Source organism: Dipteris shenzhenensis, chromosome 4, assembly GCF_047967505.1.
Source record: "Dipteris shenzhenensis isolate YYH24624 ecotype China chromosome 4, Dip_SZ_1.0, whole genome shotgun sequence".
Classification (NCBI taxonomy): Eukaryota; Viridiplantae; Streptophyta; class Polypodiopsida; order Gleicheniales; family Dipteridaceae; genus Dipteris; species Dipteris shenzhenensis.
In genome coordinates, this window is record NC_141599.1 from 17,406,684 (window position 1) to 17,431,824 (window position 25,141).

Genomic DNA, 25,141 nt, shown 5'->3' on the forward strand with positions numbered 1-25,141 from the left:
CATTTGAGTTGGTCGCATATGACATTATGGGCCCTTTGCCGATTTCTTCCCAAGGATACAAGTACATAATTGTGTTGACAGATTACCTGACTCGCTGGACAATAGCACAGCCCCTCAAAACTGCAACAGCTTCAGAAGTTGCAAACTTTCTTCTCCAAAATCTGATTCTTCCACACGGCTGTCCAGAGCAATTGCTTTCTGATCAAGGAAGTAATTTAAAGTCCGAGGTGATAAGAATTTCGGCCCATCGGTTAAGCGTAAAGCAGCAATTTGCCAGCCCTTATCATCCTGATTGCAATGGCTTGACAGAAAGATTAAATCGTACTATCAAACTCATGCTGGCAATGTACATTCACCTTGGGCATTCCAATTGGGACATTTCTCTTCCATATGTGGTAGCTGCTTATTACAACACTTTCATTCATGAATCCACACGGGTAAGTCCTTTTGAGGCGTTATTTGGAAGATCTCCAAATTTCCCACCAGAGATTGGCACAATTGCACGTGACAACATTAAGCATAAAGATGCAAAGGAGTGGGCTGATTTCCTGTCAGGTGCATTGTCCTTCATTCGGCAAAATGCAGCGTCACATCTCCAAAAAGCTCAAAGCCGCCAGCAATTTCTTTACAATAAAAGGCATAGACCTGCGACATATTTTCCAGGAGACCTAGCAATGATTCATTATCCCACCAAGAAAAAGGGTTGAATGAAAAATTCCTGGAGAAGCGGATCGGACCATATCAAATTGTCAAGCGAGTAGGCAAAACGACATATGCTGTTCAAAGATGTATTGCTGGGCAAAATCAGATAAGGACGACTGCCCATATTCAAAGGATCAAGCCCTATCATTCCATAGCTTTTATTTTTTCAGGAGGGGAAAGATGAGTCACGTAGCCGCCATGTGGCAGTCCAACCATTAGGGGAGAATTGGGGTCTCAAAAGGGCCTCATAAGGAATGGATTAGGGAATGCTTAGTGGGCTAATGCAAGGGGCTTGGAGGGTCCCAAAGAGGCCTAACCAGCCCAACCTAGGTGGGTTAAGCCCACATTTGAGCCCACCTCTCCCCCCATCAATGAGGGGAGGGGGCCACTTTTTGAAATTTGAATTTCAAATTTCGAATCTCCCTCCCTGTCTCTCTCTCTCTCTCTCCCTCCCTCCCTCCCTCTCTCTCCCTCCCTCCCTCCCTCCCTCCCTCCCTCCCTCCTCCTCCTCCCTCTCCCTCTTCCTCCCTCCCCCTCCCTCCTCCTCTCCCCTCCTCCGTCTTGCTCCTTCTCCTCCCTCCTCCCTCTCCCCTCCTCCTCCTCCTCCTTTTGGCTCCTCCTCCCTCCTTCCTCTCCCCTCTTTCTCTAGCCGCCCAGGATCCCTCTCCTCTGCTCCTCCCTCCTACAGAATCTCTCCCTTCCTCCTCCCTCTTGTAGCATCTCTCCCCTCCTCCTCCCTTCTACACCTGTCGCCCTACTCTTCTCCTCCTCTTCCTCTAGTCCTCATCTGCTTCTCCTTCTCCCTCTTCCTTGCTACTCTGTCCCTCTCACTGCTCCATCTCTGCCAGCTCTCCCCTACATTTTAGCTTGCATCACTGATACCTCTCTTTAAGTACTCATGGCACCATTCGAGGACATATCCAACAAGTACCATGTGAACCTACAAGTGGAGGCAGAATATGCAAGCACACGTTCTTTGGGATATAGTGGAACTCCTCAAAGCGTGCTCCACAGTCTTCGATTGCAAAGGGAAGAAGCATCTTGATCTTTGGGTGGATGAAAACTTGTATCCTTTAGACCCTGCCACCCAAAAGAGTCCTCCTTTTCATACAGTGCATGATGTTGTTCGGTTTGTTAGCAAGGGATATGCTGGATTGCTCGGTTATTGCAATCGATTGAACCATTCTCAGACATTGGCTATGCAAGCAAGCGAGGTGCAGAGAGCCCAAGTAGAAGAACTTGCACATTTGGGAAATATTACTATTGTGGCAATGCATAATAGTATGCAGGATCTCCAATTGCAAAGCAAAGAACTCAGTGACAAAGCACATGCACTGAACTTGGAGCAACATGAATTGGAAGAATCAACCCAGAAGCTTGCTGAAAGCAAACAAGATTTGGAAGATCTATCTATGGCTAAGTTCAACGTGCTGTGGAGAAGGAACGAGAGAAGTTGATAGAATGAGTACAAAAGTTGAAGGGAATACCTTTGGGACTGAAGGAGAGGAAAAGACAATTACAATCTATGGATGCATTGTCAACCAATAGTGGTGCCCAAAAGAGGAGAATACGGGCTGCAAGGTTAGTTTCTCAAATTTTCAATGAAATTTCTTACCCCAAAATATTTGTGGTATTGCATTCTTTCCACTAAGACTCATTTGTACTCTAGGAATTTCATGGAGGATGTGATGGGAACAATGGAAATGGATGATAGTGATCCTTCATATGTTCTAAGAAGTTTAATAAAGCCAAGTGATGTTATGGAAGTGTTGAAGGATCCTAGACAAAAAGGGCTACGTAAACAAGTTGCTAGAGAGGTAATGAAGGATTTCAAGGGCCTCGTCCAAGCAAAGGAGATGCTTGGAGTTTGTGATGCTACTGGTGTAAGTCGTGAAGCTTACAACTCTGTTTTTAAAATTTTCAAGTCTGCTATGGAGGAAAAGTATAAGATATTTATAATGCCATTGCCAACACCGTGGTCTGTAAGGCTTGCACGTCAAGAAACAAACCAATGGCTAGAGAAAAGCTTGGAGGATACCATTGTGTAAGTGGCACAATGACTTGGAAGAGTAAAAAGAAATCTGGCGTCCAAATGTTTGAGATGAATGCTTTCAATAATGTTTACATGGATATAGAGAATTTGTAGAGAGCCATGGTCGAATTCTATGGAATGAGAGAAGAAAGTAAGAGAAATTCCCTCTTCACATTCAACTTTATTTCTTCTGATTTCTATATCCTTATTGAATTTCTCTTTCATTGTGTAGATGGCAAGCTAGTATTTGTTATAAAAATAGATGAAGCTCAGTTGGTAAAAGAGCACAAGCTAGAGAGGGTGAGCATTTGTATTATGAATGACACCTTGCGTTTTGCTCAAGGGGATGAGGAAGTTGAGCAGGGTTTCTGAGTCTAATCTGAGAAGGACATATGGTGGCTTGCAGCCTTTGAGACCCCAAAGGAGTGCCACAAGACATTGAAGTGGGTTTTGGAAAGAACTGGCATCCCGTCGATTATTCGAAGACAAGAAGGCAGGGCAAACATTAAATGTGGATGGGCATGGAACGTTTCAAGTTGAATGGCATCTAGCTGGTGATTTGAAGACCCTCAAGTGCTTGTATGGTTGTGATACAGGTGCAGATGCAAAATGGACATGCTTGTATTGCACCCACTCTCAGAAGATGCAAAAGGGAAGCCTACAGTGGGAAAATGGCATCCTTTCTTGCAACCAAAGTGCAACCCCTGATCGTCACAAAAAGGATCCTAAGTGGGACCCCATTCTACCAATTCCATTGGAGTGGGTACACGTGTGTACTTTGCATGCTGAACTGCGTATACTTGATAAGTTACTCTATCTCCATCTAGTTTATGCTTGGAATTTGAGGCCACAGCAAGTATCTGCACAATGCATTGCAAAAGCTAAAGAACTACTCTCACTAATGGGACTTCACGGAGGCAATGTGAAGCTTAAGCAGGACAAGAAACAATCAGGAAAGACACAAAATCTTCCTGCTAAAGTGTCCATGGGTGGAGGAAAGGCAAGGAGGTTCTTGTCCAACCACAATGCTGATAAAGAAAAACATACATTGGCTCAAAGCACCCTAGGTTGGGAGAATTGGAAAGATTTGTGTGAGTGCACCACAAATCAAGCTTCACATCCGCGAATTGCTAGTTTGAGAGCAAAACTGTGGACAAAGCTTGATGCATTTATAAAGTTGCTTAGACAAGGTCAAATAGATGAGCTTTATTATGAGAGATTCAGGACAGCATTGGGAGAATTCATATCATTGATGGTAGAAGCATGGGGGGAGTCACATATTACACATTACATGGTAATCCTCCTTAGGTTAAAGTTTTGTGCTTTAAACTTGAGTCAGTTTATGTTTCTAATACAATGTTTTTCTTTACAGCATATTCTTTACGCACATGCACCATGGTTTGTGGAGCAATGGGGCCCTCTGTCCATTTGGAATACTCAAGGGATGGAGAAATCACACTACAGATCCAAGGCAACATTCTTCAAGAATACAAGGCATGGGGGTGGTATCGCGCGAAGCAATGCACTATGCGAAATGTTCGATTGGTTTTATAGATGTCTAGAGGCCAGGACTCTCAAGCACGATAAGGTAGAGGTCTCAAGTCTCGCAAAAGCGGTTCAACATGTCAAGAAGACAAGGAGATGTGCTGCTTGGAAGTCCTCAACAGGGAGCCAAGGGGTTGCGCTTTGGTTGCAACGTAGAGTCAGACAGGGGAGGCGTTGGGTCCCAAGAGAGTCCCAAATGTAAAATGTTTGATGAATAAAGTTAACACTATTTTGAGTCAATCATAGATTTCAAAATTCACAAATTTTTTTGGAAATTGCAGAATTGTATGTGCGACATGGCAGGGTGGAGGGGTGAGTGGGTTGGGAGGGAGGGTGGTGAAGATTAAGTATTACCGGACTGGCGACAAAATACTGGGGGGGGAGGAGGTGCACTCAAAAAACCCTAATTTAGAAGAAAAACCCTAAAGTGCTTTAAAAAAGACTATATAAAGCACTTCAAAACCCTCCTCCCTCATTTCTATGGCACGAGTGAAACAAACTGCTAGACCCACTGGATGTCATTTAGACGCTACCCGTTGTTCTCCTCACAACGCCATGGCCTCCGAACACGGCCTCCGAACACACTGCAAGCCCAAGTGGTTAAGAGGGCAATGATCACCAAGGATCTGAAGGTGGTTCTCATCATCAAGAGTCCAAGCAACGCGTCGCCACCATCCGACTCTCATGGGGGATCCCAGGGATCTCAGCACCATGAGGAATCTCAGCACGATGAAGGATCCAAGCACGATGAGGGGTCCTCTCAGTCCTTCCACACACCTAATCTTGGAAGTAGAGAGGTCTCCTGAGAGGGGAAAAATAGTCCAGTCAATCCTGATCAACTGCCCCTCCCTCCTCCGTGGGGTCCTGGCGTGGAGCATCTAGACCAACAAGGGGAGCAAGAAAGGCAAACAGAGGAGATGGAGAGATTACAGGGGCCACAACAAGAGGAAGTATTTGGCGGGCTCGCAGATATAATGAACCTTGGCCCCAATCCTCCAACCAAGCAGACCGCACGGAAGAGCACCATCAACCCTCTGTGCCTCGAGATGATTAGATATGAGGAGCCTCTAGTACGAGCTGAGCAAGAGCCTCAGCCTGATGTCTCATAGCCTTGTGAAAAGGAAAAGAGACAAAGGACAAAGCAGACCCCTAGGTACGAGAGGCCACCTCGAATGACCCAGCAGACACAGGAAGAGGAGTCTAAAGAGGTGGTTGCAAGGGAGAAGAGACGAAAGAAGTTCAAAGCGAACAAGCAGCCATGGAGCCATGTCCAAAGGCCAGTGCAGGGTCCCCCAACGATTAAGAGGTGCAAAAAATCAAGAGTGAAGGCACTTCAGGAGATCCGCAAGTTCCAAACCACTGTGGACAATCTCATTCCCCGTGCACCCTTCTAGCGTGTTGTACATGAAATAGCATAGCATTACAAGAGTGATGTGCGTTTCACTTCAGGCGCTATGGGAGCAATTCAGGAGGCAACGGAGTAGATGATAGTAGGTCTTTTTGAAGACGCAAACTTATGTGCTATCCATGCCAAAAGAGTAACAGTGACGGACAAGGACCTTGCATTCGCCAAGCGCATCCACTCCAATCCCTCCCTTAGGCCCTAGATGTTGTTTAGGTTCATTTGGTGTAACTTGAATCATTTTGTAAATCTCTGCCCTTTGAGGCCAATGAATGAAAGAAATTTTTATGTTCTATTACTGTTCCCATGTTATTATACATGTTATGTGATGCTTTCCATCAGTTTATGCAAGTTCAATGTGAATTTGAGTGGTCAAATGATGTTTTTTCACCGTGGTGCAGAAGGCAAATGTGTCTTGGTCAAATAGGCCCCATACGCGCCATAGCGGGTTTTGCCATTTTTGGGCTCGCTGCGCGATGCCAAACACATTTGCCTTCTGCCGCATGGTGAGATTCTTACTGGATTGCTCAGAAATGACCATTATATCGCAAATATATATCTAATCACATGCTTTTGAACAGAATAGTGAATAAAAATATTAATGCCAACAACAATTAAAGTTACAAAATACAATGACAGTATAAAATAAAAATTTTGTCAGAACACAAAATGGGGCACTGTATAAAAAGTATAGCTGTATTCATATAAAATAAATTTTCTATACAATAAGGCTTCAGAGCCTTTCTCTCTTCTCTAAAACACTAAGAACATCAGGCTTTGAATTCCCAAATACACTCCTAGCTCTAAACCTAGTCGATAGAGAGTCAATGCTATTGTCATTGCTGGCCAAGGACATGGTTGCTGTCGTCAATGCCATACCTTGAAAATTGGTTCCAAAGGCATTGAGGGCAGCCATGTGGTTCACCAAATTTTCTATACAATAAGGCTTCAGAGCCTTTCTCTCTTCTCTAAAACACTAAGAACATCAGGCTTTGAATTCCCAAATACACTCCTAGCTCTAAACCTAGTCGATAGAGAGTCAATGCTATTGTCATTGCTGGCCAAGGACATGGTTGCTGTCGTCAATGCCATACCTTGAAAATTGGTTCCAAAGGCATTGAGGGCAGCCATGTGGTTCACCAAAATGACCTTGTCAGCATTGCGATCGATGTCAGCATGACCAATCACTCTTGACAAGGACTTGCACTTCAGGAGGTCATCAGTGCCATGTGGAGAAAACTTTTTATGGATAACCACAAAGCGCCCTTTTTCTTGGCCAAGGTAATGTGCCAGTGAGTGATCTCGGCCGAAGCTATTGCGAACAAGGCGTTGCCAAGATGAGAATAGGTCAACCTCAAATGCCTCCTGCAAGAGTCCAACATTACATTAGAATTCCAGTAAAGCAAAAGTATACCAAGAGAGAAGAAATTCAAAGCTCATAGTTTCTTACCACTATGGAGTCATCATGCTCAATCCCTTCCTCTTTGCCAATGAGGATGGATCCAGAGGCCTCCTACTGTTTAGAGTGAGATGTGGAGGCTTCTTCTGGAACATCAGGTAGGTCAGAGTAGATTGATGTCTTTGCATCTTTGATTTGCGCCAGTGTTAAAGCAAGAACCTCTTCTATTGAATCATCTGCTCCCAAAAACCCAGGTTCTTGCATAGTCGTGTCCACCTCGTATCCACACAGGATACCAAGTGCTTCATCCTTCCGCAGACCACCAAACATAACCTCTATGTCATGGAGAAAGAGGTATTGTTCTCCATCGATAAGAAGGGGAGCAAGAAACCATATCATTGTTACGGGGTCAACAGAGTGGTGCCCAAGGTGGATGGAATTTGAGAAGTAGAATGGGGTTCAGGAGGTCGCTGGAGCACTTCCAGGGCCAATGCATCTTCCCGCTCCTCAGCTTCTTTATCTATGGGCTCTTCATTGTAGATGTTGGGCTCATCTACAGAAATAAGAGGATCGGAAAGGGCAGGGGCAGGGTTAGGGCTTGAAGTCGAGGCCTCCTCTTCCATTTGTACCTCCTGGAGAAGGAAAATAAAGGTCATTTCCCAGGATAGGTACCTATTTACTGTGTTTTCGATGACTCCACATGCTAGGAGGTCATCAGTGTCTACCTCCCTAAACCCTAGGGGTATAAGTTGGGCTCGAAAGCGATCTAAACGCTTCACGAACTTGGGTTCTTGATCGAACAAGTACTTCAAATAATCAATTGGGACCCATCTTTTTGAAGACTCATCAAGTTGATATGCAAAACTCGCGATGTAGTCTTGCATGTACTTGATGAGGTCTTCAAAATCATTTCGGGCTCCCAAGTAGGTGCCTAGGACATCTATGCTCTTATCAAAGACTAGAAATAACTCCTCCTCTCTATCAATTAATGGAGTACGGGAGATGAAATCATGGAAGGCGGACCTAGCAAAATCCATGGTAGTTTGGTAGCTAGGAGAACTATGGCTATGATAGTGAAACTTTGAAACTAAAGTAACTTTATAACCTATATATACCCAAATGTTCTAAATATAAAAAATAAAAAGAATTATAAAAATTTGGGGAAAAACTTGACATTGACATGAAACAAAACCATTCAAAACGTCAAAATTAATTGCACCACTATAAATTGAAAAATGTCAAAATACACAATTGTTCCACCCCACATTTTCTAGACAATCTTCAATATTGTAGGAGGGATAAAAGTGACACTATGCACGAGCTTCTCTGCACGCTTTCCTACCTTTTCACCATTTAAGGTAAAGTGAAAGGACTCAGACATGCCATCCTCCATGACCAATATGTGTTCCCGCACGTCCCTGAGAGTCCACTGTGACGTGACAGTCACATTCTTAACATCTCCTAAATGAGAACCAATACATAAACTTACCCCTGCATTATCATCATCGTTAGAGTCAAGGGGGAGCCAATTGTCACTTGTTTTCTTCCAGCACCAATATTTAAAAAAAAAAAAAAAAAACATTTGGCGGGAGATATGGTACTTGACAACCACATTGTCCTTACATACATGGCATTGAAACAGATCACCCTTTTCTTCACCTGACCTGCTTCCCCAATTCACCCCAAGCAATTCCTCAAGGGCATTCTCATGTAGGCACTTGCATGAACACATGGTTTTTGTTCTGTGCATCTGGATATTATGAAAACAAGAAGCAAAAATGTGCATAGGCATAAACCAAGACAACCTTACCCATTTAGAGCCAAATGTAAACTTCATGGCCATGCCCACATCCTTTGCAATCTTTTCCTTGTATGATTGCATTGTTCTTGTGTCCACCATGCTGCAATCCATGTCTTCAAGTTGTGTTGTAATGCATTGAAGATGGCCATAGCCTGATGCCGTCCTTGGAGTAATGTACTTGGCATTATACCAATAGATATTTCTCTGTTTCAAAGTAGAGGACTTCTCTCCAGCATGCATTTGCCTTCCTAAATCCTCATGAATGGCAGTAAACTTACCTAAGAAGCACTCAATTGGTTCCCACTCCTCAAAGTCTGAAGGAAATACATCTGCTATGCACAAGTGCTATTTCAAAATACAATTTCAAACTGACTCATTACACTGGTTCTATTTCAAAATACAATTTCAAGCTGACTCATTACACTTCAAAATCTTACACAAAATGCAGACTTACAATGTGATGGTATTGTCGATTGATTGCTTGACGGAGGAAGGTGCATGTCCTTCCCCATATAGATGTGTTGCACCTTCGCAAGCAATCCTTTCTTCCCAAGCTTGAACTTCATGATGCGGCCCTTCCATTCATGCAAGAGATCACCTCTTTTGCTCTTGGGAAGCTTATGTGGACCCTTGGCAGATCCTCTCATGACTATCCAATCATTTAAGCTGTAGGTGCAAGGCACCCATTCACCCAGTGCATTTTTGCTTCTGTGGGACACAGAGTACATGTATGGTCTCCTCATCATGCTTGTACAGAGGTCACAATAGCAATAATGGACTAGAAAGTGCAGCTTGGAGGGAGAGAGCAGCTCCGATAGAGGGAGAGAGAGGGAGAAGGTATAGAGGGTGCAATTGAAACTTGAGAGAAGCTCCAAGAGATGCTGTAGCTAGGAATGGAGGGAGAAAGAGTAGAGGGGGATGAGCAGCTGCTCCAGGAGGTGTTGTAGCTAGGAATGGAGGGAGAAAAACTAGAGGGGGATGAGCAGCCACTACAGGAGGTACTGTAGGTAGGAATGGAGGAAGAAAGAGCAAAGGGGGATGAGCAGCTGCTGCTGTAGGAGGTGCTGTAGCTAGGAGTGGAGAGAGAATGAGCAGCTGCCACAGGAGGTGCTGGAGAGGGAGAAACACAATGGACCAGAGTAGGAGGGGGCAGAGAAGATGCCAAATGCGTTCCCACATTTGAAAAATGGAGCGAGAATGGAGCTGGACTAGAGAAGAGGAGGGGGCAGGCCTGTAACAAGCTGAGAGGGGAAAAAATTTCACCCAGAAGGGCCCACCGCCTCTTGAATGGCTTGTAGATTTGTTTGGGGGAGGTGCATATGGGAGAAGGGTCAAGCATGGGTTGAGGGGGGGGGGGGGGATGGTGTGAGTGGTTCCCAGTGTAAGAGGAGTAGCCAATAGGGGTTGGTTGTAGGTCTGCCGACCCTCCACCTCAACATGGCATTGCCCCATAAAAAGGAGCACTCCCATTGGTACACCTCAAATACCTCACTAATCCCTTGAAATTAGGAAACACTAATTGGGGGCCCTTTGGAGACCCCAATTCTCCCCTAATGCACGTGGAATTTGCTTAACAACCCTCCAGCTCAACTGCGTAGACACCTAGGATCCCTGCTGGCACCTTGCCAGCGTAGACGCTCCATTGAGATGCTCCAACATGTTCTTGATCTGATTGTGCTGTTGTAAAGAGCGTTGTTAAAAAGCCGTTAAGCTAGAAGAAGAAGAGGTCTTTTTTGTGTGGTCAATTCTTGGTTGAGGTTGTCTTTCTCTGTGTTGTGATTGAGTCTCTGTCACATTCTACCTTTGCATACGTATGCTTGTTACGAAGGTAGGCCACTTGAACATCGGAGGTTCTTCGTGATTGGTTGTGGGCATGTGATCTCCACCCACTTGAACATCGTTCAACTTGTTCTCTCTCTTCTCCACCGTTTTCTCCCTCTTTTTCTCATCATATTTGAATGTAAATTCTATTTGTTATTGTCCTTTCCCAAGGGGTGCTTTCCCAAGGGGTGGGGTACAGTGACTGGTGCATGTTTGGGGAAAGCTAAAATTACATATTTATTTTAATTCGGATAAAATGCCATTTTGTACATCTCTCATGGGGTTGCCTCCTTCCTCGCATGGACGTGTACGTGTGATTGGCTGGGATGGCTAGTTTGTTGCCACTCGGCTGGTCATTATCCTTGAGAAGCGCCCTTTTTGTGCGGCATGTGTCCTACTTGTATTGCCCACGCTATGCAAGGTGATGTGCATCTTTGTTACTTTAACAATACGTGTCCTCTTTTTATTGTGCATGCTCTACAAGTTCGATTGTCCCAGACATGCTTGCACAGCAAGTCGCTGGCTCCTTGCATGCTATTGGTTTTCTTCTCGCTTCGTGTGCATTGGCGGTTATATCTTCGTGCTTGCAGGACGAGAACGCCGGAGAACTCCTATGCAAACCAAGGGCTTCGTCTTTGCAGCAGGAGAATGGCCTAGAAAGTGTAAAGCTCCAGCTTTTCCTCCGACGTCTTTTCCTGCTCCCGATCCCGAGAGACTAATTTCTCACCTCCACAGGCCTTTCATCTGATGAACGACTTCCCACGATGTCTTCTCGCCCTGAGCTCATGAAGATGGATGAGCTTATTGAAGTAATGGAGTTCAATGAGAGCAACCCACATAATACCAACATCATTAAGTGCATCGTACATTGAACCCACATAATACCAACATCATTAAGTGCATCGTACAACTGATTCCTTCAACAATCTATGATCCATTGATGAAACAATTATACAACTCCATTCAAAAGTCATCAAACATATCCACGACACCATGGGTCTTGATTGCAAAAGTGCTGAATAGGCAATCATGTTTGAACAACAAGCAAAAGCATATGTTGCTACAGTTGCATCGTCGAGGTTGATGGTTAGAGACCGCTTTAGCAGGTTTTCTAGTGAGTTGTGTGTTCATTTCATTATATGGAAAAAAGATAGGGACAATTTTTGTGAGATAGAAAGGATAAGCCAAGATAGAGAAATTCCACTCTATACAATCCTTTAAATGAAACCACAAACCCGCCAACAATACGTCCACTACACTGAAACATGAACAAACAAAACTAGGATGTGACTGTAACCATGATACTCTGCCCAAAGAAAAGAACTACATTGAGAGATTTGATGACTATGACATGGAAAGAACAAACATGTTCAATGAATAACACTAACACAACACTGACATCATCAACTGCTTGACCTCATTAACTCCAAAGAAAGATATGACTTATTAAATTTGGATATCCTATTTGACTCTAGACATAAGATTGTCCACGAGGTCATGTACAAGCCCGTGGTTATTATTTGCAAGAGCTGATCATATCCATACTGAAGAAGACATTACAAGACACGACATCACAACATATGTCACAACTGCCTCTACTTCTAATGCAAATTTTTGCGACCCTCTTACAAGGTTGTCAAATTACTTATTACAAGTGTTTACATGATACTTCGATTGATGGGTCACAATTCACAATAGTGAAAAATATTGCCACTATCAAAAATAAGGAAACACACACTATACTTATAGATGATACATGCCATCTACCACCTTTGATGCCGCTTTTCAAACGAAGGAACAACTGAAACTACAATACATGGAGTGCAAATGAACAAGCAAAATTACGAAACTTGATTAATGCCCATCTAGAACTTTCAACAAAGCATATTGCATGTTCTTTCATTAACAAAATCCGAGGAACCAAAACATTCTATGGCAGGTGTGGTGAACAAAGTATATAAACTGCAAAAGAAGGATACCATAATAGAAGGGCCACATCCCACTTCTAAAGAGACAAGACAACAAATAGAAGGATGGATTCTGTATTGACAATTACAAACATTACTCAACGAAATGATGGTGACTCAATCAGACAATAGAGACCAAAAAGGAAGAGGCAAAGCATATGCCACTGCGATGTTTACCAGAAAAAATAAAAGACTGTCCTAAATTCACATCCATTTGTTGTGGAACATTAACATTCACCCAAAGGATTAAGAAGGTAAGTACATCCATAGCCGAATTTCTCAAAGACCATAACCTGCTACCACCACCTTTTCTATCATCATAAAGGGTGCTTTGCGTATCCTACAAAAACCAAGAACGAAAGAATAAGTTCCATCCCTCAATGTGATAAACATGACTATGGCAACAGAGACGACACATGTGCCCATGTTAAACAACATAGAAGCTAGATTGCTATCAATAAGGATTCCATTTTGCCAAATAAGAGAACTAACATATGATTGACAATGTGGAATATGTGGAAGTGTAGTTAGTGTCCTCAGAGATGTTGAAAGAGCTCAATCCGTCCTCCCATGATTTATTAGTGACAATGCAACTGTAATGGTAGCTATCAAAAGAAAGCTACAATACAATCACAACTACATGAGCGGACTTGTCCGACCAACATTAACATTGTGAGCACTTCAAGAGTTAGTGAGTTCCCTTCTACAAAATGTCCAACATCAAACTTAACACTACCTAGGCTGAACACAAAGAACAATAGAAGACCCTATACCAAATGAAGACAATGAGGTAATAACCACAATGATAGTAGAGGATGACAATGAAATATATACCTTAGTGCATTGTATAGCTAGTAGTCACCAAGTTGTGGACTTTGAGGATAAGACCATTGTCGTCATACCATCCGAAGAATTCGCTCCTCTAAGCATTTTCAAAGATGCCCATTGTGAGGAGTTGCCATTCCCAAGTATCTTCTATGGTCAAGCAAGAACATGTAATATCCCAACATCTACACCTTATTAGACCATAGCACAATGGGAATTAACAAATAAATAGTAGAAGGTTTGCATTAAGCATTGAGAACCTGTTGTTTACAACAATGAAGATATTAGTTTGGCAAGTTCTATCTTCGACATGGGTACGAATGAGGAAAGCGAAACTTAACGGAAGAGAAGTCCACGCAAGAGAAGCAATAGCAGACACAAACATTGAGAGATTACTAAAATCCAACATTAGATTTCAAGATCTACTGTGTCTTCAAACTTCTCAAGACTATAAGCATAAACTAAAGAAAAACCTATTTGCAATGGTGCGACAACTAGGATCTCCCACATTCTTCATAACGTTCTCTGTAGCTGAGAGATTGTGGGAACCTCTAGTTTCATGCTTATAAGAGCTCAAAGGCAATGGATCACAAGTTGTAAGGGCAAGAACACCATTAAAGATTTGCGACATGATTTGGTCAGACCCTGTCACTACTGCTCAATATTATGTGCACAGATTCAATGTGATGAAACATTTGCTACTGAAGGAATCCACGATTGTGGGAAACGTACTGGGCTATTTCTTTGTGACTATATTTCAAAACCGTGGTAGCTAGCATGACCATGGCTTTGCTATGGATTAAAGATGCATCGACACCACAAGAGTCATCAAGTAACGAAGACATTGTAGCGTTCATAGATCAATATATTCCAACAGACTCTTCATTGCTGTAGACAACAAAGATTTAGACTTTCAAACACACAAGCATAGAGAAACATGCAAGAAAGGAAGAAAGGCATGTAGATTCATATTCCTGCGGCACCAATGTGTACAATGCAAATTCTATCCCCACTTAATGCGGAAGAAAGCAATGTGAAACACAAGAACACTCAAGAGAAAATAGAATCTACACTAAATGATTCCACAATCATGGCAATGGACTTTGATACATTATTACATCATGTCAACATATCAGAACAATAATATATTATAACTCTAAGGTTCAAAATAAACGGGCCAACAATTTTCTTAGGAAGAGATCCAAAAGACATTTTCACAAACAACTTCAATGCTACAATAACAATGCTTTGGGGAGCAAACACTGACATATAATTCATTCTAAATGCACATGGTGTAGCCGCTTATTGCACTTCATAATTGCAATGGAAGATAGAGCAACCAAAGAAGCAGTTAAGCAAGCATTAAATGAGAGTATAATGTCCAAGGCACCAGCTAATTCATGAATGTGTATGTAAAATAAGAAATGCAATATTGAACACTCAACACATAAGTTTTCAACAGGCTATCTACCTTTCCCTATCCCTACCTTTAACAAGCAGTACTAGAAGACACACTTATATAAACACTAGCCCACCACATGAGCACATAATGTTACTAAAGCGAAGGTGGGACCAGAGAAGATGGACCCCGAAAGCACACATATCTTCTTTGATGACATTATCACTAAGTATCAAAGAACACCACTACACCTACACCAGATTTGTCTTGCACAATTTGCGAGTGAGTACTAAGTGACATGAGAAGAAGGCAACAAGAAAGAGAAGAAAATCAAAGATTATAAGGTTTAATAACTGCAGTAGGAATAAGGACCATGAAAACCACTACAAATAAGAATACCTTCTATACTTACCTTTCTACGAAAGCGAACCCTCTTTAATAGAAGAGCTTCCAACATGGCTTGACTTGTACAATGTGAACAAGAAAAAGTTCAAACAGAGTAGAGCCACATTTAATAAAATGTTACTATCAACAATAAAGTCACCATCAAATAGTAGCACAATATTAACATCATCTGAAATGACAAGACAAAATAAACATCAAGGCAAATATGATATTGGTATGGAAATGGAAGGTTCAAATAAGAAGAGGAACATCGAGCAACGTCAACCCAAGATGCAAGGCATGATGCAAAACACATAATATCATGAACTCTTTGGAAACTTAAACAACGAGCAACGTATAATAGTGCAAAGCATTATGTTGAAAAAAGAAAGTATGCAACAAGAAATTCATTCATTTTTTATTCGAAAATGCAAGAATAGGCAAAACTAACTTATACTCGACATGTGATAATGCAAGCGTTGCTACGACATTACTCCTAAAAAGAGAACACAAACATTGAACTCCCACCAATACTTCTACTTGCATACATAGGTGAAGAAACTTTCAACATTGGTGGAACAACAACTCACTCTACACTCAACACTCAACACTCAACAAAAAGGCCAAATAGGGTTGAGGCAACAAATGGGGAGAACTCTGTGATCCTTGTGGATGGTACCCCACTTGCTCTTTGTAGTTAACACTATCTAGAGACTGAATAATAAGGGTATTCATATATTATGGGATGCTCATGGATCCGTGTGGTATTCTAGGGACCAAAGAGAGCTTAGGCTTAAACTCACAGGAACTGAACCTAATTTTTTGGATGGGATTATGCAATCAATGCCAGCCAATTGGCCTTCTAACACTGTTGGTGACTTTAAAGAGTGGTAGATTGGATGGGATCTAAAGGGAAGCTATTCCAAAATTTTCCCATTGTTACTCCAATTTGATGATAGATTCTATTCCCTTTTTAAGATATCCTCTCCTTTGGGATGATCTGATTCTCCTAGTCTATGGAGAAAAAGGTGTTGTACATAGGCTACTTGTGCATGGCAAGCTTAGTAAATTTCTAGACACGGCTTGCCCTTTTTGTAGAGGAGCAATCTGATCGATGCCTCATCTTTTGGGGAAAATCACTTTTTTAATTCTATCCTCCATCAAATAAGATCTACTATCACAGAAGCAATGCTCTACTCTCATTAGCTTAAGTGTAGAGGCTATCAGGGAAATGTTTAGTACTTTGCTTCATGATTATAGTCTAGTTTTTGAAGGTAATTGGAGTGACTTATCTGGGGGCTCCCTAATTGGAATAGTTAAAGTTTTAGTTAACCTGGGGGATAAATTCTAGTCTTAAGTCATGAGGTTTTTCAATGGAAGACGAGTGGAAGACCTATTTGGGGTACCCCCCATCCTTTGTAAATGAATTCTTTTTCCTCAATTTAACCAACCGTTAATACAAGTTGGAATTTTTATAAAAGAGAAGGACTTAGCTCGATGCAGATGGATCAATGGTCAATGTCATCATGCATGTGGATGCTACTTGACTCTAAGGGCCCAAGGGAGATGTTTTTAGGATTTTGCAAGTTGCTACCTTTGGCAATAAAGTTAGTGAGTAGCTAAATTGTGGGGCAAGACTAGATCTAGATGTATAAGGGAAAGGGGCTAGGGAGGCCATATTCGATTTAATGTTTACCTATGATAGGAGTTTTTTGAAAAATGGCTGACCTACACCTTGGGGACTTCACCCTACAAAATTTTAGTGTACTACATGCATTCAAAAGGAGGGGTATTTTAACTCAAATTTTTGGGAAATTTAATAGGGTTACAATAGTAGGAGAGGGTTTTTAATTCAACTTTAGAAAAAAAATCACTTAGTTAATAAGTAAAGAGGGTTGGTTTTTATTAGGGCAATACTTTTAGTTGAGTGATTCTTTAAATACCCCTTGAATGCACGTGATGCATAGGGTTTCTTAGTAGTGAACCCCTCGAGACCTACACCCTTTCCTCACATCATGGAAGCCATGCCTCATAATAGTATATGCACTTTTTGGTGCATTTTTTGGTGATGGTGATATTTCAAACCATTTTGTGAGTCACATTCACCTTTTGACTTGAAAATGCTTGCTATACCACTTTTCCAAGTCATAGGGTGGCCACTGGGACCATGATGTTGCAAAGGAGTAATTTTTATTGAGAATCTCAACAAGAATTACTCCTTTTTAACATCATGGTCCCATGCTCACCCTCTCAAGTGAGCTATTGTTAAAAAGAATGGGTGTCATAATCATGTATCTTGTTGGTTCCTCTGGAACGATGGGACATGGGTCAACTTACTTCATCATATCAATGCAATGTAAAATTTTGTGTTTCACTACCAGAGAGCGACCATCTACTTTGATCTACTTTATTGATTTGAAAACTCATGAATAACGAGATCAAGCAATTTTTCTTAACAAGTTTTGAGAATGTAATAGTTCATCAATGAATTTTGGATTTTTCACCACATGAAATTTGTTCTTGAGAGTTAAAATGATAGCATACTCTCTCTATTCAATGCTCCTTAACATTCATTCTGATGCAAGGATCTGCCAATACACCATAGGGAAAAAGTTTGAGAGTGTATTATTTTATGTGTTGTTGATGTTGAATTGTTCGACAAGCTAATTGGCTTCTCCTTTTACTTACTTTATTCAACTATGATCATAATAAGTAGATTCATATCATCAACCTACCAAACTTTGTTTGGCATAGGCAATGAGTTCAATCTAGAAGATTGCATTTGGGAAGAATGGGTTGATATATGTATTACTTGTTCCCCTTTTTGAGTAGTATACATGGTAGTTGCTAGATCAATAAATATATTTTCTTGCACTTCCTTAGACAATCATTCCATTATTATAAATTGACATGAAAAGCATTCCAATATCAAAATTTCAAGAGATCTAAAGCTAGAGGAAAATGTCAACTTGTATGAAAATTCCTTGATCATACTTGAAGGCTTTTTTAGAAAGTATACTAAACTTGGTTATCTATACTTGGATTATAGAGTTAAGTGCCTCCTTCATTTTGTTGGTCATTGAGAATGCTACTATAAAAGAGTATATTTCTATTCTTTATGTGCAACTATTTTAGGTACTCAGAATTTTTATGGAACTAAAAAAAGACATTCCATTGGAGAAAGTAGTGAAGCATCACAAGCATAGTTGCCATCAGAATATCCATTGGAATAGCCATTGGTATAGACAATGTTATTTATGTGACCATATGCCACAACCACTAGTGCCCATTTTGATGTTAATACCAATGTCTATACCAACCCTGAGACACTTGAAAGTTTTATCGAAAATGGTTTTGCATACAGATATAGCTTTGTACTTTGATAGGAAAAAAGATAAAAATTTTGAGAAGCTTCACACTAGATTGGTCAAAATAGCTAAATCTATTCATGAAGAAATAAAAAAACGAGATGTAAGTGTGAAAACACAAGTTAATTGGATAAGGAAAATAAGATTTTTGTATAATGAATTATTTAAGAAGTGGTATACTCAACCAAGTCTTGCATTCCATAAAAGTATATATCTAGTTCTACATTGATGTCCACTATGAGGGAAAGACATAAGTCACATGCCTTACTCTAAAGAGACAAGTGGAAAATCTCAAAATGAGAGATGGTGACCTAGTGATTGACTAGTTGAATACTTAAGGATAGAAAGAAAAATAATGGATTTGAAATGAACTACTTAGATTTTATTTTATTGATAGTCTATAGTCTACAACCATTCCTTTGAGAGCATCAAGGTAGTAGTGATTCAAGAGGACTATTGATCTAAGATATCAAAGAAAAAGATTAAAGCAAGGTCATGATGGGGGTACATTGGTGGAAAGATGTGTCATAGGATTGTATATAAGGCAAGAAGCTTCATAAGGATGCACAATATAGTGGGAGTTCTTGGTTGAGGCCTAGATATAAAAAGAACAATCAAAGTCAACAAATACAACTCTATGCCAAAACAAAAGTTACTTGCAAATTAACAAAATGTGTTACAATTGTGGTAGAATAGGCCGCATTACCAAAGATTGCACTAGCAAGCCTAAGACTCGGCAAGGCAATGGTAGCAACAAGCTAGAGAACATAAAATAGAAACAATATGCTCATTACATTCAGTTTCTCTTTGATGATGAGAAAGTGATATTATCTAGTCAGAAATATCCCATTAGACATGGAATATATTTCAATTCGGTAGTCACACTTCCTAACAAAGAGCATGCCAGGTTACACATTTGACTCTCAATTATGGCACTAGAGTTATGGACACCTTAAGTTTAGATCCATGCACTTTATTGGATATAGGATCAATGGGGTCCCATCTATTTTAGTACAGAGGTTTGTGTGAATGATGCTTTTAGGGGAAGTAACATAAAGAGAATTTTTTTAAGAATGTAGCCACTAGAGCCAGGAAGCCATTGGAGCTAGCATATAGAGACATTCTAGGGTGTATGATCAATATGCCATCACTTGGTGATAGCAAAGTACTCTCACTTTTTGTTTAATGACTAGACTATAAAGTTAGTTGTATACTTCATTAAGCAATGGTTTGAATTTAGAAATATTTTAAGAGTTCAAGTCTATGACGTAACCTTAATCCATATGTTGAATCAAATGCCTTTGATTTACAAGAATCGAGGGTAATATGTTTCCAAAGCATTTAATATTGAGTTTTAACACAAAGGGAAATATGAATAGAATTTTCCTTTGCTAAGACACAATAGGAAAACATAGAAGTTGAAAGAAAGAACCTCACCATGGTTGAGTGTGCAATGAGCATGATGTAGCAAAATGGATGATTGAAAAGTATTGGATATAAGTAGGTTCCATAATGGTTAGAAGTAGTTTGCATAGTGGTTAGAAGTAGTTTCCATAGTGGTTAGAAGTAGTTACATAGTGGTTAGAAGTAGTTTCCATAGTGGTTAGAAATAGTTTGCATAGTGGTTTATTTAGTGAACTGAGAAACTGATCCCCTACCAATGCTATATGACATGACACTAGAGTAAGAATGTATTGGACTTAAGACAAGTGTCCACATCATGTCAATGTCTTTGGATCAACTACTTATTCCCATATGTCAAGGGAAAAGAGAGGTAAGTATTAGAGTTAAGACATTTTCCCACATCATCTCAACTAAAGGGATGATTGAAAAGTATTGGTGGATAGAAGCAGTTTGCATAGCAGCTTATTTATTAAACCATTCCCCTACTAATGCTTTGCATGACATGACACTAAAGGAACCCTATACTAGATAGAAGCAGTTTGCATAGTGGCTTATTTATTACACCAATACCCTACTAATGCTCTATATGACATGACACCAACGGAACCATGTATTAGACTTAAGATAGGCATTCACAGCATCTCAAGGTCTTTGGATAAACTAACTATGCCCATTTGTCAAAGGAAAAGAGAGGTAGAAGGTCAACATAACCGAGTATAAAAAATGAATTTTCCTTAACTTTGTTACCCCTCCAAAATGCATCTCATGTAATCTATTGTCCTCTTTTCTTCTCACTTCTTAGATTGGGTTTTAATGTAGTTTCCCAATTCACTATTTATTCCCTAGAAACAATGCAATGTTAACCTGATGAAAGTTGATAGTATTTTTATTATTCTGTTGGGGCTCTAGAGTCATGAGTGATTCACTCCTTTATTGAGGAATGGTAGCTCAGGTAGCTCAATCCATGAGCTATCACTTATATGAAAACACTCTTCTATGTTTGAAAAGGTCTTTCCAGACCCATGTGTACATCTTCCCCCATGCCCCCAATTGGCCTCAAGTTACTTAGCCAAGTCAACTATGTGTTGGCAACCTAAGTGCTACCACCGATGGAACAATCGATGTGACCCCAAGTAGGGAGGAAGAGCAAGAAGGGCTAGTGGCCACACCATGGAGTAATTTTTGTGCATTCCTTGGGCTAGGTCCACAAGGAAGCTCTCTAGAATTGACTAGTCACACAGTCCTAGGATAATTATGGAGTCCCAAGCTAGAATGGGCTTGATCTTGTGCTTGTTTTGCCAAATTTTCAAGTCTGAGTTGAGTAGGCTAAACAAGGTTTAACCCTTGCTTCCTTTGAGTGATAGTTGTTCCTCAAGCCAAGGTGGGAGCTTGTGTATCACTCATCAGTTGTGTTAATACTAGCACCTTCTCATCTACAACTATCTGTATTAGTCCTAGGACTATCTTTATAATACAAATATTACTTTGGCTTGTTATTGAGTTTCCTACAACACCTGTTTCTTTGCGCACGATTCATCACTTGTCTTCATATGGTTTTACCCACACAGCACCAAACCCATGATAGTATGATGTCTAGCTCTTGCATCCAAGAACCAAGTAGGTTATGCATAACAAGAATATCCTAGAGTGTAAGAGAGGCCATTGTTTACCATATCTTTATCTAAGCATTGTGTACTCATACCGAGCATAGAGCATTGGGCATTGTGTCAAGAAAGGGTGAGGAGAAATACCATTAACATTTGGCAATATGGCTGGGGATTAATGTGCTAAAAAATGAGTGGGGAATTGAGTGTGAATTTAGAATCACAGTCATTAGAATTGAATATATAGACATTGGGTGAGGAGAAAAGGCCGTCAATATTTGAAAATCCTGCTGGGAACTGACTACTGAAAGAATGAGTGGGAAATTTCATTGATTGAGCATAGTAATTGTTAGAATTGAGTGTACAAAATTTGAGAGCAATAGTTAATGCTCATAGGCAATGACCTACAATAGTTTCTTGGATTAGCATATTATAAGATATCTCCAAGTGTTTTATGGATGATTTTAGAACTTTGATGATCTAATTGACAACCGATGTATTGACATAAGCTTGCTTTTAGGTAGCCTACAGCATCATCCAAGTCTTAACAGATGTTTAACACACACTTAGAGAGGCACCAAAGGTATATGGCCAGGTAAGAAGAAAAAGTGCCCAAGGTTGGAGGACTTGGAAAAATCTAGCCATGCATGCTAGAGTGGCATCGAAATGAGGAGAGCAATGGAAAATTGACCTTGAGTTCTGAGCTATTTTGAAAGAAGTAATAAGCTTGATCAAGGCTAATGCCATCAGTCATGTTTCAAGGACCAATGGCTAGTCCTAAGGACTCATCACAGGACAAGGACACCGATTAGCAAGGACTGCAAATAATAAAAAGCTCGATCAAGGCTAGCTAATTCCATCACTTTAGTCTCAAGGACTAGTGGCCAGTCCTAAGGACTCATCTCAAAGACCAAGGAAACTAGTCGTGAGGACTCCATACCAAGGACACCAATTAGCAAGGAGTAGAAATAGGTAGCATCCAAGGTTTCTAGAAAATGAAAGGGAAAAGCCCCCACACTAGATTTGCCACCAAAGCAAACTTAGTCATATAGATGGATGAGTTAGACAAAGACTCTAAAGCAAGTCCCAACTCGTGATGATTAGTACCACTCAGTGCCTGGTTTGGAGATGACTTAAGCATGGGAAACCTTTTGCAAAATGAAGGTCAGCCTAAAAATCATTGAATTATTGAAGCTTGCTCCATATTCTTGAGAATTCTTCTTGTAGTTAGTAGCTCCAAGCTAATGAAGAGCCACCCAAGGTTGTAGATCCTCATCTTACTATTCTAGTCATCAATGTCAAGATTAGAAAGCAGAGTTTAAATGGTGTGATTGTGCATGGTGGATTAGAAGTGAATATTATCTCGGAAGTCTTGGCTATATGGTTCAAACTCAAGAGCATGAAGCCCTCTCCTTTTCAAGTATGCATGGCTGGTTAACAACCTATAGAGCCCAGAGGAATGCTTTCACATGTGATCATCACCATTGGAGGCATGCATTATAATATAATTTTGATTGTCATCTCCATGGAAATGAATGCCTATCCAATTCAAATTGATCTAGTTGGTTGAAAAGAACCAAGGTATTAGACAATCGGGGTTTTGAGGTCATGACTATCAAAACTAGGGATACTGTGGTAAAAATCCCCACCAATCCAAGCAAGGTTATGAATAGTTGTCAACCCAAGGACTTGTACGTCAAAGATCAATTTTCACAAGATGTTGAGTCTTTGCTAATGGAAATGCAAATTTTTACCTATGGGAGAAATGGATAGCTTCCAAGTCATTGTTGCTAATTTTAAGAAAACAATGAAAGATGGGAAGGTGGTAGAATAGCAACACTTGTACCCTAGTCACTTCTCTAAGGACATGACTACTGAACAAAAGCTAGTCAAGCCCAAGATAACAATCACTTATTTGATTCTAAACACTTGGTTCCAAAATTGATACAAGAACTTAACTTATGTATGACCAATGGTCTACATATAGAGGATCAACTTTAGGTAGTCAAACATCTTTTCTTATAATATAAATATGTGTTTTTATGGATTTATATAGATTTTCAAGAAGTGCCACCCGAGATTTGCAAGCATGGGATTTTTTTGATACTAGATGCCAAGCCATTTTGTCTGCAAAGATATAGATATAGAATCAACCCAAACTATGCCAAACAAGTCAAAGACTAGCTAATATAAGTAGGATTTATCTATGCAATTGATTGGAGAGATTGGTTGTTTCCAATCATGGTAGTGCCCAAGAAGAATAGAAATCCCAAGTTTTTCTAGATTACATAAAGCTTAATGCCTCCCTTTCAATGACAGTATACTTGACCATGTTGCAAGACAAAAGATTTACTCATTTATGGATGGCTATAGTGGGTACAATTAGATTTCTTTGGCACCCAAGGATTACTAGGAAATTTCTTTTATCATAGAATGGGATGTATATTCCTACAAAGTAATGCCATTTGGTCTGCAAAATGCACCACCAAATTTATAGAGGTTCATGATTGAGACTTTTCAAGATTACATGATTGTGCTTATTGCCATCTGCTTGGATGATTTTTGTGTATACTCGGTAGTATTTGTGCATTAAGCTATCTTGAAAAGTTTTTTCCGCGTGTAGGTGGGTAGGAGTCTCATTGAAATTTTCTATGTGAAGAGTCATGTATTGCTTGGTGATGTGATTTCCAACGAAAGCATTTAGACCAAGCTGAGTAAGATCTACACAATCAAGTAAATTCTTGAGTCATAGATTCTGACATAACTTCAATCCTTTGTTGGATTCATCAACTTGTATAGGTACCAAGTTCCAATGGACCGAGTTGTCTGTAGCATTTCATGAACTCAAGAAATGATCAATTGAGACATCGATTCTTAGACAAACCCAATGGGATGTGATCTTGCATGTCTGCGTGGATGCTTTTAGCTATACAATTGGAATTATCTTGGCACATATAGATGGCAAGCTAGGTTACCTAGTCTATTATTTCAGCCAATTAATGACACCACTCAAGTGCAACTACAACACTACCTAATGTGAACCCTTAAATTTGTCTACATTGTCCAAACATTTAGGCTGCATAACCCATTTTTCTTGTATGTTGACCACCAAGCTTTGCTCTATTTAATCAACAAGACAGTCATTCAGGGACAGTTGGTAAGGTGGATGCTATTGTTATAAGAGTTTGATTTCCATATCATTCACAAGCTAGGGGAGTCCCATGCAAGTGCAAACTTCTTGTCACATTTTCCCACCCCAAATCAAAACTAGGGAGTCCCAACTGAGCTCGCAGCTGCACAATTGTTTGTTGTGGAAGTTTTTGAGATAGTATGATGGAATGCTCTAGTACCTATTGCAAGGCACATCTATTGTGCACATGCCTTGAGATAAGCACAAGAAGTTGGGTTTAAAAGACTGGAAATATAGTCTGGTTGGTGGCCAACAATATCACTAAGGAGTAGATGGAGTCTTGTGACATTGGGTTCTA